Source organism: Papio anubis, chromosome 5 (assembly GCF_008728515.1).
Source record: "Papio anubis isolate 15944 chromosome 5, Panubis1.0, whole genome shotgun sequence".
Classification (NCBI taxonomy): domain Eukaryota; kingdom Metazoa; phylum Chordata; class Mammalia; order Primates; family Cercopithecidae; genus Papio; species Papio anubis.
In genome coordinates this window covers 62512760-62525612 of record NC_044980.1, presented here as the reverse complement: position 1 = coordinate 62525612, position 12853 = coordinate 62512760, and the positions used below count along the sequence as shown (strand labels likewise).

The 12853-nt window shown below is 39.0% G+C and overlaps 1 long non-coding RNA gene across 2 annotated transcripts in view; it reads right to left on the bottom strand.

Moving 5' to 3' along the window:
* Positions 1–643: 643 nt before the first annotated feature.
* Positions 644–12853, bottom strand: part of LOC110743470 — a 543894-nt gene continuing 531684 nt past the window's right edge. For both annotated transcript variants that reach the window (XR_002522570.2, XR_002522571.2), the window contains one exon: positions 644–1023. This is a non-coding gene — a long non-coding RNA (uncharacterized LOC110743470). The remainder of the gene's footprint in view (positions 1024–12853) is intronic.

Here is a 12853-nt window from a genome sequence, read left to right as displayed (position 1 = left end):
CTTAGACTTTTAGAAGATACTGCCTATAGACAGAGTTGAAGGCCAGTGAAAAGTGGGTTTTATTAAACCATGTATCAGGATATTTTAGTTAGAAAATAGTGTCACTGTAGTGATTGTTAATATTAGTTTTCCTTGGCCAGACGCAGTGGCTCACGCCTGTAATCCCAGCACTTTGGGAGGCCAAGGCGGGCAGATCACGAGGTGAGGAATTCGACACCAGCCTGGCCAACAATACAAAATACAAAAATTAGCCAGATGTGGTGTCGGACGCCTGTAATCCCAGCTACTTGGGAGGCTGAGGCAGGAGAATTGCTTGAACCTGGGAGGCGGAGGTTGCAGTGAACTGAGATAGCGCCACTGCACTCCAGCCTGGGTGGCAGAGCAAGACTCCATCTCAAAAAAAAAAAAAAAAAAAAAAAGAAAAAGAAAATAGCTTTCCTTTATCATTATTATTATTATAATTATTTTTGGGACTGAGTATTGCTCTGTCTCCCAGGCTGGAGTGCAATGGCATGATCTCAGCTCACTGCAACCTCCACCTCCCAGGTTCAAGTGATTTCCTACTAATTTTTGTATTTTTACTAGAGACAGGGTTTCACCACATTGGCCAGGCTGGTCTCAAACTCCTGACCTCAAGTGATCCACCTGCCTCAGCCTCCCAAAGTGCTATGATTACAGGCGTGAGCCACCATGCCTGGTCTTAAAATTAGCTTTCTAAATCCCTCTACTGGAAATATGTGGTAGGAAAGTAGTCTAAATAATTTATTATAAATTACACAATAAAATAACTGACTTATTAAAAAAATGGCGGCAGTCTTCCCTCAGCCAGGTACAGTTGTTTGTTAATCCACTTTATTTTTATTTAGATGACACACACACAAAATAGCTGCCATTTGTTATAGACAGCATTGAACTCAATTTGCCAACACATTTCACCAATTGTTTACCATTGTTCTCTGCATCTTTGTCTCTCCCTTTGTGCTTCCATCAGATGCAGTAATGAATGCGTGCTGCATGCATGCTCTAGAATAGAGAAAAAAGAAGGAGAAGTCAGTTCTGTGATTTCAAGCTGTGTGCTCTTTTCTACTCTTCTCATCTGTACACCAATGGGATCCAGCAAAGATGGGTGCCAGAACTAAGCAAAGCGGAAGAGGATGCCAGAGGGAAACCATGATAACTTTGTGGGTTTTTTTTTTTTTTTTTTTTGTACTACAAGATAACTTTTTCTTTTCCTTTAAGATGTGTATTAGCATTTACTAAGATATCACTTATTTGTCTTCATTCATATATTGCTTTCTACTGAGTTAACCATACTGTATGAATCTTATCTCTATTCAGACTGTGTGCCCTCTGAGAAAAAGTATTTTTTAAGCACTAGTATTTCTGGCATTTAATATTGTGTTGAAACATAGGAAATATAATAATGTTTGATGAATAAATAAATGCCACATATGAGAAAGAAACTTTCCCATAATTTTCTCTATAATGAATTTGCTCTATAAAATGAGATTAAGAAGTCCACCCAAGGAATTTAGTGACAGAAGTGGAACAAGAAACCGAAGACCTTGCCCTGCCTTCACCTCTCAAATCCAGCACTTTCCACAGCACCACACTCGAAATTCAGAAAGCTCATGCTTGGAAGCCTTCGGATGCCTTCCAGGCAGAACTGTGTTAGGCACACCAGAATTGCATGAGACGACGCCTATGGTCTCTGCTGTTACGAAATATCATAACAATGATACAGTGGCTTTGATGTCTGCCAACAATTGCAAGTAAAGAGGTTTAATGACACAGGCATTCTGTGAGCAAAATCTTTAGGCTGGCTCCTTTTGCCCTATAATATTTGTATGTGTAAGGAAACCTTTTACCCCTTTTATAGCTCTCTCCTTCCTTGAAAAGTCCCAAATATTAACCCTGAGAGATGACTTTCTACTTGCCATTGTAGAAAGAGTATTTACTTATCTGGTGTTACATGCCACTCCTTCTTTGTCTCTGTGTTAACAATTTAATAATCTTGGGTGCACTTCCTGGAGTCCATAGACAAGAGGTAATAACTTTTCTCCTCACCATTATTCCTTTTCTATTTTGTAAACTTACCCAGTATAGTACAATGATCTTCGGAAAACACCAAAAATTAGTTAGCAACTAAGTTGTAAGTTATGAATAATCTCCCAGTTATTTCCTCTGGGTAGGTTCATTGATTAGGATGTATTTTTCTCTTTCAACCTTATCTTTTAAAGGTCTTGTGAAGTTTTACCTTACATTTGTTGCCCAGCAGACTAGAAAGACAGGAGAGAAGTAGTGGCAAGAACAGCTGAATGGAATCGTTGATTATGATTGACAAAGAACTGCAGTGTGTGTGCAGAAAACAAAGAGACCTTTGTGTTGGTAGGAAGCATGTGACCAGCTGCCCTAATTTGGTCAGAGCTGTTCCATTTGCTCATCTACTTCTCTGGATGTTCTTCAAGATTCTGATTGAACCTGTTCTTTTCCCCAACCTTTCCCATTTTCCCCAAGTCATCTTAGGGGATAAGAGCAAGAGAAGACTCCTGTTATCAGCCATATGATGCAACCTTTAGGCCTTTCCCTCAATTTTGTAAAACATAGTCCTGAAATAGTTTTGATCATGGATTAAATCAGTATAACATATACCCCATTTGTAAGTTATCTTCATGTATTGCCTATTCTGATACTTTAAGCTGATATATTATGTAACATAAAACATACAAAAAATAGATTAAAAAAGATGAAAAATGAATGTAAATAGCATTTTCTTAGTGTTTTTCCTCTGCACCCTAATGCATCACCTTGTGTACCTCCAGGGTGTTTGCACCCAATTTTGGAGGCTCTTACCAAAAAGATAGTTATAAGTTGACCAAAGACAAATACAGTCCAGTCTGAGAAGCTGCATCCTCTTTTTGAAGTCATTTGGGATTGTGACAACCAGGCAGCTTCCTCATGTTTCTGGATACTGCTGGGAAGACTGTTCCAAAAGGTACCCAAAAGCACATACCCAACCCCAGTGTTCTAGAGACCAGAAATCTAGTCCCAGCCCTATCAGTAACCAGCTCTACAACTCTAAGAAACTCATTTAAACTCTGAATTTGTCACTGGTGAAACAAAAATAAAAACGAAAAAACTTTCTTGCCCATTTCACCTAATTGCTATAAATATCAAGGCAATGGATTTGCAAGAGTTTCTAACAGAATAACACGGAATACAACTATAAGGTAGTATTGTTATTATTTTTAAAGACAGTGGAAGGAAAGCGTATCCTACCTGCTACCCCACCCCCCGCACTGTTCATTGCATCAACAAAACTAACTCAATGCAGACACCCTCTCTTTTGCCCTCCTGTACTGTGTAAATGATCACTGGTGAAAATTGAAGCTGTTTAGTTTTAGATTTTAGTGAATACTTTCGCAACTCTTCCTCCCAAGATTTTAGAATCATAAAAGGTAAGAGGAAGATAATAATTTTAGAGTTGAAGGTAGCTGAAAGATTATCCCAGCTAGTATTCTCATTTTGTGGATGAAAATACTGAAGCTGAGTGAATTTCAGAGGGGCTAAATGACTTCTCCAGGATCACATAGCTAGGAAAGGAGCCACATCAGACCCTGAGAGCCATATTGGAACCTATTTTGGAATCCTTTCCCCGCACCCCCCCCTTCCCCCGCCCATAATGCTGCTAGGTTCCTTTCCTTCTTTCCATGCTGCCTGCCAGGGCTGCTTCACATCATTACGGTGCTCTAGTCAATCATTTATAATTCCTCTTCAGCTGTGTTTCTCTCAGGAGCAAACCATGACTCTATTCTCCATTGCAAAAGATTCTCTTCTTTTGCGTCCATATCTTTAAGTCTTTCAAGTCAACTCCGTCCCTCTAAACTGTCTCCAATTCTTTCTTACTGTTATTCAACTCCTACTCTGATCACCTTGTTAGCGACCCGTGAGGTTTCCTTGTCAGGAAAGGACTGTGGATTAGACGGCCAGAGGTGGCCATTTAAGTTGTCACTGAAGGCGTCTGCCTCTTCCAGAGCACTGACAGCTGTTGTGTCAGTCACACAAGGTAAAATAACCTTCTCACAGAGTAAAAATAAAATGGTAAAAATAACCTTCTTACACAAGTCTCACACCAAAAGTAGGCGTGAATATTTTGGAGAGGAGAATTTAGAAACGGGTGCTAGAGATGGCACAGGCAGAAGCTGGTTAGATGGATATGTGTCCCTCCCTTCCAGCGTTTTTGTTTCTCACCAGGAGGTTAGAAACTAGACTTTTTCTTCTTTTTTCCCTTTCTTCCTTTGCCACCAGCCACTCCCCACCTCCCAAGCTACCCATCCAAATCCGTCTCAGATTTAATGTGAAATTATGTTCATGTTGTATTTTCAGTGGTTCCTGTTTTCTTCTACCTAGATCACTTTTAGGTATTTAACTGTCGAATATTCTCTACGAGTAAGACAGATTAAATCTCAGGATCCATGCTTCTAATGGGGCAAACATGAATTACTGAACACATTTAATAAAATGTCTCAAAAGGAAGCCTTGGCCCAAGTCATCACTGTAAGATGAGTAGCCAGAGATCTGAAGCAAAGGGCTGGCAAGACTTTTTGTGATTTCCATTTATTCTTGGCTTTGTTTGTATATATCCACTTGGAGTGTAATAGGATCAGAATGCAAATAGATCACCAGCATGACTTTTGAGAACAAAGAAAAATTTATATATACTCTGTTACCAATTTGTCTTTTAGTAATATCTGGCCATTTAAATATTTATGTCACCCAGTTTGTACGTGGAAGAAAGGCCAGCATTTTCTAGTTTGTTTTCCCCCCACCTGAGTGTTATATGGTATGTCTGACACCAGAGTACCTACCGATGCTCCTAGTATACGGCAGGTGTTCCATAAATGGTTACTAAGTTTAACCGACTTGTGTTCAAAATCCTGATTAACTGCAGTCAAAAAGCTGAAACGTTTTTGTTTGTCTAAATGTTAATGTTAAACACAATGTGAGTTCAAGATAAAACAAAAGGTAGAAAATGGTGAGTTAGAGGAGGGGGAGATAGGACAGCAGACATCACGCTCTGAGAACTAGTCTAAAATGTCACAAGAAGTCGATGGCATGAAAGGCCAGTGTTTCCTGGAATGTGTCATAAGACTCTGAAGATAAGGGATCTGCTAAATAGTCACTAAAGGGAAGTGAACCTTGAGCACAAAAGATGTAGGAGGTAGCGGGGAAAGCACGGAGGTTGCTGTAGCCAGGAAGGAGACTGGATTTGCCCCACCCATCACCTCCTCTGCCTTCACTCCCATTCCAGACCCCACACATTGGCTCACGTTCAGTGCAGGTACAGAGTATAGGCTGAGCGTTTGCCAGGCTCACCCTGCCAGAGTTTACCAGGCAGAAAGGAGAAGCAGGGAACGACTCCTTGCTTCTCCACCTCTCACTCCACCCCTGCCAGAAATTTAAAATATTTGATGGCAAACAAACAATCTTTCTGACTGCTGGACTCTGACGCTGCATACAACATTGTCCAAATACTTCTGCTGCTGGCCTTTGTTGGAGGTTTTTTGCTCAGAAGCCACACAGGTCTCTATGTATGTGTTTGGGCCAGAGGCAGGGGTGGGCAGTGAGCTTTAACCTTGAACCACATTTACTTTACTAATAAGAATTCTTTCTTTCTTTCTTTTCTCTATTTATTTATTTATTTTTTTTTTGAAACAGAATCTTGCTTTGTCACCCAGGCTGGAGTGCAGTGGAGCAATCTCAGCTCACTGCAACCTCTGCTTCCCGGGTTCAAATTATTCTCCTGCCTCAGGCTCCCGAGTAGCTGGGATGACAGGTGTGTACCACCATGCCCTGCTAATTTTTGTATTTTTAGTAGAGATGGGGTTTCACCGTGTTGGCCAGGCTGGTCTCAAACTCCGCAAGTGATCCGCTTGCCTTGGTGATATGGATTATCTGTGTGCCAGCCCAAACCTCATCTTGAACTGTAGCTCCCATAATTCCCACATGTTGTGGGAGATAACTGAATCATGGGGGCAGTTTCCCCCATTCTATTCTTGTTGTAGTGAGTAAGTCTCATGAGAGCTGATGTTTTTATAAGGGGTTTCCCCTTTCACTTGCTCTCAATTCTATCTTGCCTGCTGCCATATAAGACGTGCCTTTCACCTTCTGCCATGATTGTGAGGCCTCCCAGCCATATGGAACTGTGAGTCCATTAAACCTCTTTTTCTTTGTAAATTACCCAGTCTCTGGCATGTCTTTATCAGCAGTATAAACACGGACTAGTACACACCGCCTCTCAAAGTGCTGGGATTACAAGCGTGAACCATCATGCCTGGCCAGCATTCTTAACTTCTGAGGGTAACTAGGTTTACACTGGAGCACATGGTAATTGGTGAATTTTCTAAGATGATGTATTTGGAAAAAAGATCAAACAAACAAAAATGAAAACTTATGTCAACGTTTAAAACTAACCTTGAAGGCTACTTTAACATTATAAAAATATTTTACAATAAAACGAGTGTTTTAAAACTTTCACAGATATATTTACAGGACACTACCAGACACCTTTCTGCCTGCCTTAGCCGAATGCTTTTGTTTTTTGTTATTTCTCCATTGCATCACCTTCTAAAGATCTTTAGAAGCCCAGCTTAGCTAGTTTGATATCTCCATTAACTAGAGCTACTAGGTGAGATCTCAAAGGCTTAGGTGATTTGCAAAACGTTCATATATATCTTCCTGAAATATTCAATTGCTCTAAGCTCGTTTGCAGCATTGGAAGATTTGGGTGAAAGGAAAGATTTTAAAAGACTTGCAGCTGCTGTGTCCAACACAGTACCTGCAGGAGAACATCAAACACTTAAAGTTTGGTGAATGCACCTGAGGAAATATTAAGTGTGTTCGGAACAAAGTGGTTAGGTGTAACTTTACAACTCGGATTTTATGAAATCTAAGTGCAAATCAAGTGTGTTTTATGGAAATTTAGTATTTGATTTGAGATAGGCTGTAGGTATAAAATGCATGCCATATTTGAAATACTTCATGTGAAAAAGCAACCTCATTAATACATGTCTATTGATTAAATGAGGAAATGATAATGTTGCAGATATACTGGGTTGAGTAAAGTATATTGCTAAAATTAATTTTACCCTCCTCTTTTTACTTTTGTAATGTGACTGCATGCATGTGTGGCTCGCATTGTATTTTATTTGATAGTGGTAGTTCAAACAGCAGTTTTGACTTAAACTATTGCAATTAATCCATCTCCCTAATTGTATCTCTGCAGTAAATCTTAATATTTCTCTGTCAAGTATGCTTTTTGTTTTCAGATAGAATTACCTAAATCTTCAAAAGGTAACTGAACTTGAGAAGCCAAAAGAGACAAAAGCCTCCAGCCAATGAGCATTCCCCATGAACAAGCAAATACAACTGCTTCTTACTATAGTCTCGAAATGTGTAGTTCTAATTCTCAAGCGATATATGTATTTAGTTGCTGATAGAATCACAGAGAGATTTAAACAAGTGGAAGTTAAATTTAAACAAGATGGAAACAGAAACTGCATTCTGACCAGTTTTTCATAACAGTTTATGGGAAATACTGGAAATGAGAGAGAAATGCTTTAAGAATGAATTGTTATGGATTGAAATGGTGGTACACGGAATTTTTGACTTACAGGAAACATACTCTAATGGCCGCTACAGCATGTCAAGAGATGAAGGTGGGAGACAGGGGAAGAAAACCACTTATAGTATTTCCAAATCAGAATTTTTCTTTGCATATTTTCATTTTTTTTTTCCTTTTCAGAAACCTTAGCTTAGGCCAGGATGAGCTTCTTCTGCACCTGAAAAATCCTGTCCTTGAAATCTTTAATACTGTCCCTGCAAATCACTACTGGATATAGAATCCAAGCACTCTGACCCCTTGGGTCTTGTATGTTTCACTGCCTCTTATATGGCAATCACGCCTACAAACAGGTTAATTCTTCTATCGTGCTTAATTCAATGATTGCCCTATTAACCACCCCATCACAATGAAGAAACCCTAGTTACCTCAGTTGGTCTTTCTTTCTTACCTCTCCAATATCTAATCAATCAATCAGCCAGTTACCAAGTCCAGAATCTTTCAATTGTATCGCTTCTCTCCATCCCCATTTATCCTCTCTATACTGGACCCAGTAGCCTCATCACTCATCTCCATGTCTTCCGTAGTATCCCCTGGGAATCCATACTTGAAAAATTTTCCAAAATTATCTACCGCAAATTTGTATCTGACCACATCAGTTCCCATTTAAATACATTCAAAGGCTACACATCGGTTATAGAATTCAAATTCTTTTGTGGGACCTGGAAGGCCCTTAGCACCTGGCAGCCACAGATCAACCTGTATAAATTCATTTCTTCCTAACTTCTTAACTCATATGCTATATAGGCCTACATAATATCAACTGCTTATGAACCCCTGTAGATCCTATGCTATCTTAGGACTTTCTACTTTCCCTTGTGCTGTTCCTTCCATCTGGAATACCTTTCCTGCTTATTTTAACATTGCTCGTCCTTAGAGACCCAATTTAGTTATAGCCTCTCACAGGAAGTCTTTTCCGAACTTCTAGGCTGAACTAGGGTCATTCTACTCTGTATTTCCATAGCACAGGGGGAAGATTTCCAGTTCAGTACTTCATGTATTGTATGTGTTGTATTGAAGTTATTAAAATTATCTACTAAGTGTCTGTTTCTTCTACTAGACTCTAAGGACTCTAAGACTTACTAATGCAGGGACCGAAACTTACTCATCTTCATAATTCCACTGCTGATGTCAGCCGGCTTTTGGTAAACATTTGTTGGAATAAATTGAGCAAGAGGAAGTGTCTATAAGGACTGGGGCTGGAAGCCTTTATCCTTATAAAAACAGAGATTAGACTCTTGGTTGTCTCACTGTAGACCGAGGGACTGAAATGACAATAAAACAATAACATAGGTGGCAGAATGAGATTGAGAAAAGAAAGCAGCCACAAACTGTAGGCATTTAAAACAAGATCTTAATGGAGAGATTGATAGAAGCTGTGAACACATGGGATGCTCACACCAGCAGCCTGAAATCTACACACTTCACTCTCCCATTCCTGTCCCTCAGAAGCGTGTGGCCCTTCATTCTACCATTATAACTTGTTTTATGAGATTTCTCCTGTAGAAAATAATGGCAAGTTCAAGGAGTATAATTTTCCAGAGTCCAGGCAAACCTGATTCTCTTTATAATTAAAACAAAGCCAGCCCTTAGGAAATCAACACATCCAGTCCCAGTATGAAGAAAAGAAGGAGCTGAAAGTAGAACCTGAATGACTTATCCAATCACAGTTTTCACAAAGTTTTCTCATAACTTTTTAAAGTAGCAACTCCAACCCACAGTGTGAGAGCCTTCTATTTCCTATTGAGGAATCAATTGGACCCGGGAGATTGAATTGGCAGTTTTCATTTCTGGCTCAGCACCAAAGACTTTGCCTACATGGCCTTTGCCTAATGGCAAAGTTGGCTTTTATTTTATGTTCAGGGGCACATACGAGGCGATACGAGTTTGAAGTGCCTAGAGCATGTGACTAACCTTTCATCTCTCACTTTATGGAGACACCTCTTTAAATGTTATCTAAGTAACTGAAACACAACGAAACCCCACAATGAACTCTGGAGAGAGGAGAGAGCATTCAGTCAAAAGGGGAGTTGCCTTTTAGAGCCTCATGCTTGCATTTGGCTTTATTACAGCAGTAAGGCAGTCGAGAAGAGCTCATCTTGTGGCTTCAGATTTTCTAAGCCAGATGTGCAGATGAATGTGCGGATCAATAACAAAAAGCATATTTGAAAAACTTTCAAGTCCACTTGAACTTGTGTAGGTTTCACATGCACTCTGTGAGCCCAAGGCTTATGAAAGAGTCTGTGTTCTAGTACCATGGTGCCTGGAGGCTTGTGGATGGGCAGGTATTTCAACACCAAGATATTGAGACAACTGTCACCCTGGAAAATGAGCAGAGCAGCCTCTCCCTCTTCTTCCCACACTTCTGGGCAGACATTTTGCCCCAGGAGAGTGTAGCATGTGCTGGCACAGCAGGATGAGGTGGGAAGAGTAGCAGTGACAGGAGAATGAGCAACAAGGTCAAACGTAATAGCAGAGTAGCAGAAGGGAGGCGATGATCTGGGAAGAGGGGCAAATCTGACAGCCATGCATTATGTTGTCAAATGCTAAACCAAGTGAATCGTACTCCCTCTTAGACTCTGGGAAAAGGGGATTGTGACTGAGTCTGGTTTTACACATCATACTCTGGTGATTATATCTCTCCAAATGTTAAGTGAGACTACATCGACTGCAAGACATGCAATTGAGCCCAGATGGAAAGGGTCTGATAAAGGTAAGATGGTAAGCATTGCCCATATTCAGCTGCGTACATTTAGAAATGAAACTTTCCTTGAAGGCATCCTCTTTATACTGTGCCATGCATTGTCAAATCTTCCCTAACCATTTCTTGTGTTACCAAATAGTTATTCTTATACATGACATTGCAAGAGTGAATGGAAGAAGTGCACACTCAGTGCCAAATATCTGCAGCATGAGGGAGGTAGCCATTGGTGCTGGCCAATGATGGGTTCTGCAGAAGAAATAAACATGTTGCATAGAACACAATGTGGCCTCCAATGAGCCCCACATGGATTGGCCTTGGTAAGACCTCCAGAAGAAAATCTTACCTGCTGAATTGCCTTCTGTCTAAATGCAGAACGTCTGTGACTTGGTCAAATCACAAATGATGATAAAGAAGCCAGGGCCCTACTTCCTTACTATTCTCTAGTATTTATAGGGTGAATCATGGACTAAAACTGTGGCTATCCTCATACCTGTATCTCATTTAATCTCCATGGCCCCTGTGGTGATGAGGTCGGTATTACCACTCCAATCTCATCTCCCACCACCTTCTCCCTTTGCTCATCCACCCTGGCCAGACTGGCCTTCTAGTAGGTCTTGCCTTACCCCTGTGCCTTTACAACTGTGCTTCCTGCCTCAACGTTCTCCTCACATTCTTCACAGAGCTAAATCCCTGGTTGAGTTTTTTCTTAAACACCACAACCCCAGAAAGGCTTTCCCTGACCATCTCATCAACCTACTCCTCCAATCCACCCATCTCTATCCCTACTCATTCTATCACTCTACTCTGTCTTATTTTTCTTCAAGCACTTTTAACTATCTAAAAATTACATTAGTCCTTATTGGGCTATGTTGGTGTTGCTTTCTGTGTCTGCAACTACAATGCACGATTCATATGGGCATAGGCATTTTCTGTCTTTACTGATTTGTGGTGTGGATCAGTGTTTCATGTATGTTAGAGTGGTAAATATTTGTTGATTGAGTGAGTGAATAAATGATGTAAGAAAAATGTATAGTTAATTGGCTTGCTCAATATTACTCAGGCAAAAGAGGAGATATGACTCTAAGCATTGGTCTTTGGATTTCAAATTCCATACCATTTCCTGTACACAAGGTTGTCTCCATTGCAAAACTTATATTTGGTTCTAATGTTTATTCTAGGGAAAAATAAATAAATCTGGACATGAATCTTAAGGCCACTGTCACAGTTTTTGAGATTTAGAACTCACATATTATCAGACATTCAATTTTTAGTCCTACCAAAGTTGAAAGCAACAGTTTCCCTAAGAGAATGCAAAGCTGTACAACCAAAACAATAGCTTCTCCATGAGCGGGAACTATAAAACCACCATGAATTGAGGGTATTTCCAGTCAATTTCCAATAACAAGTGATATCACTAACGGAATTTCAAAAGGCTTGTCATCTTGATTTCAAGTGAACAGATTATAATCCTGATTAGAATGTTTTTCTCAAACAGTCACCACTTATTACCTTGAGGTATGGCCCTTCTATGCCAATTTTGCTGAGAGTTTTAATAATAAAGTGATGCTGGATTTTGTCAAATACTTTTTCTGCATCTATTTTTTTTTTTTTTTTTTGAGATGGAGTCTCGCTCTGTCGCCCTTTTCTGCATCTATTAAGATGATCTCTATCAACCACTTACGTGGATGATAGTGATGTTCCTTAGTCCTCATGTCCCCTAACGGAAGAAATCTCTTCCTTTTGTTATCGATTGTACTTGGCTTATACTTCTTGTATGTTCACCATCATAATATCTACATATATAAAAACTAAACATATTCTAAAATCTCTACTGTTTGTTTAGTATGAATTAAACATTTATATTACTATAGCAAGTATTTTTCAGGTGTAAAGTCATGTATTATATATCTTTATATAAAATTTGGTATGTAAAATTCCTGAATAAGAAAGTAATTCATAATCCCATACAATTTTACAGATAAATTGTAGAATCATCTTATCAAGTTCAAAAAACAAAAATTCTACTGGAATTGTGTTTTATATTTTATATTTACTTTATTAAACTTATAAGTTAATTTTTAAAGAATTACCATATTTATAATATTCAGTCTTCACACTTGTAAGTATGAAATATATTTCCATTTATTCGGTGTTTTAAGTATATAGATTTCAGACATATATTTAGTGTTTTAAAATATGGTCATATATATGCATATATATACACACATATACATTTATACACACACAGATGTATATAAAATATATATAGGCTTATATAAAGAAAAATACAAAACTCAACTGAGGTATATAAAAAAGACCTATGTACCTGAATAATATCTGTAGTATATATGTATAGAAGCATATATACTGAATATATGTAGTATATACGTATAGAAGTATATATATATTGAATAATAAATGGAAACACATTCCATGCTCATGGATGGGTGAAATCAACATTGTGAAAA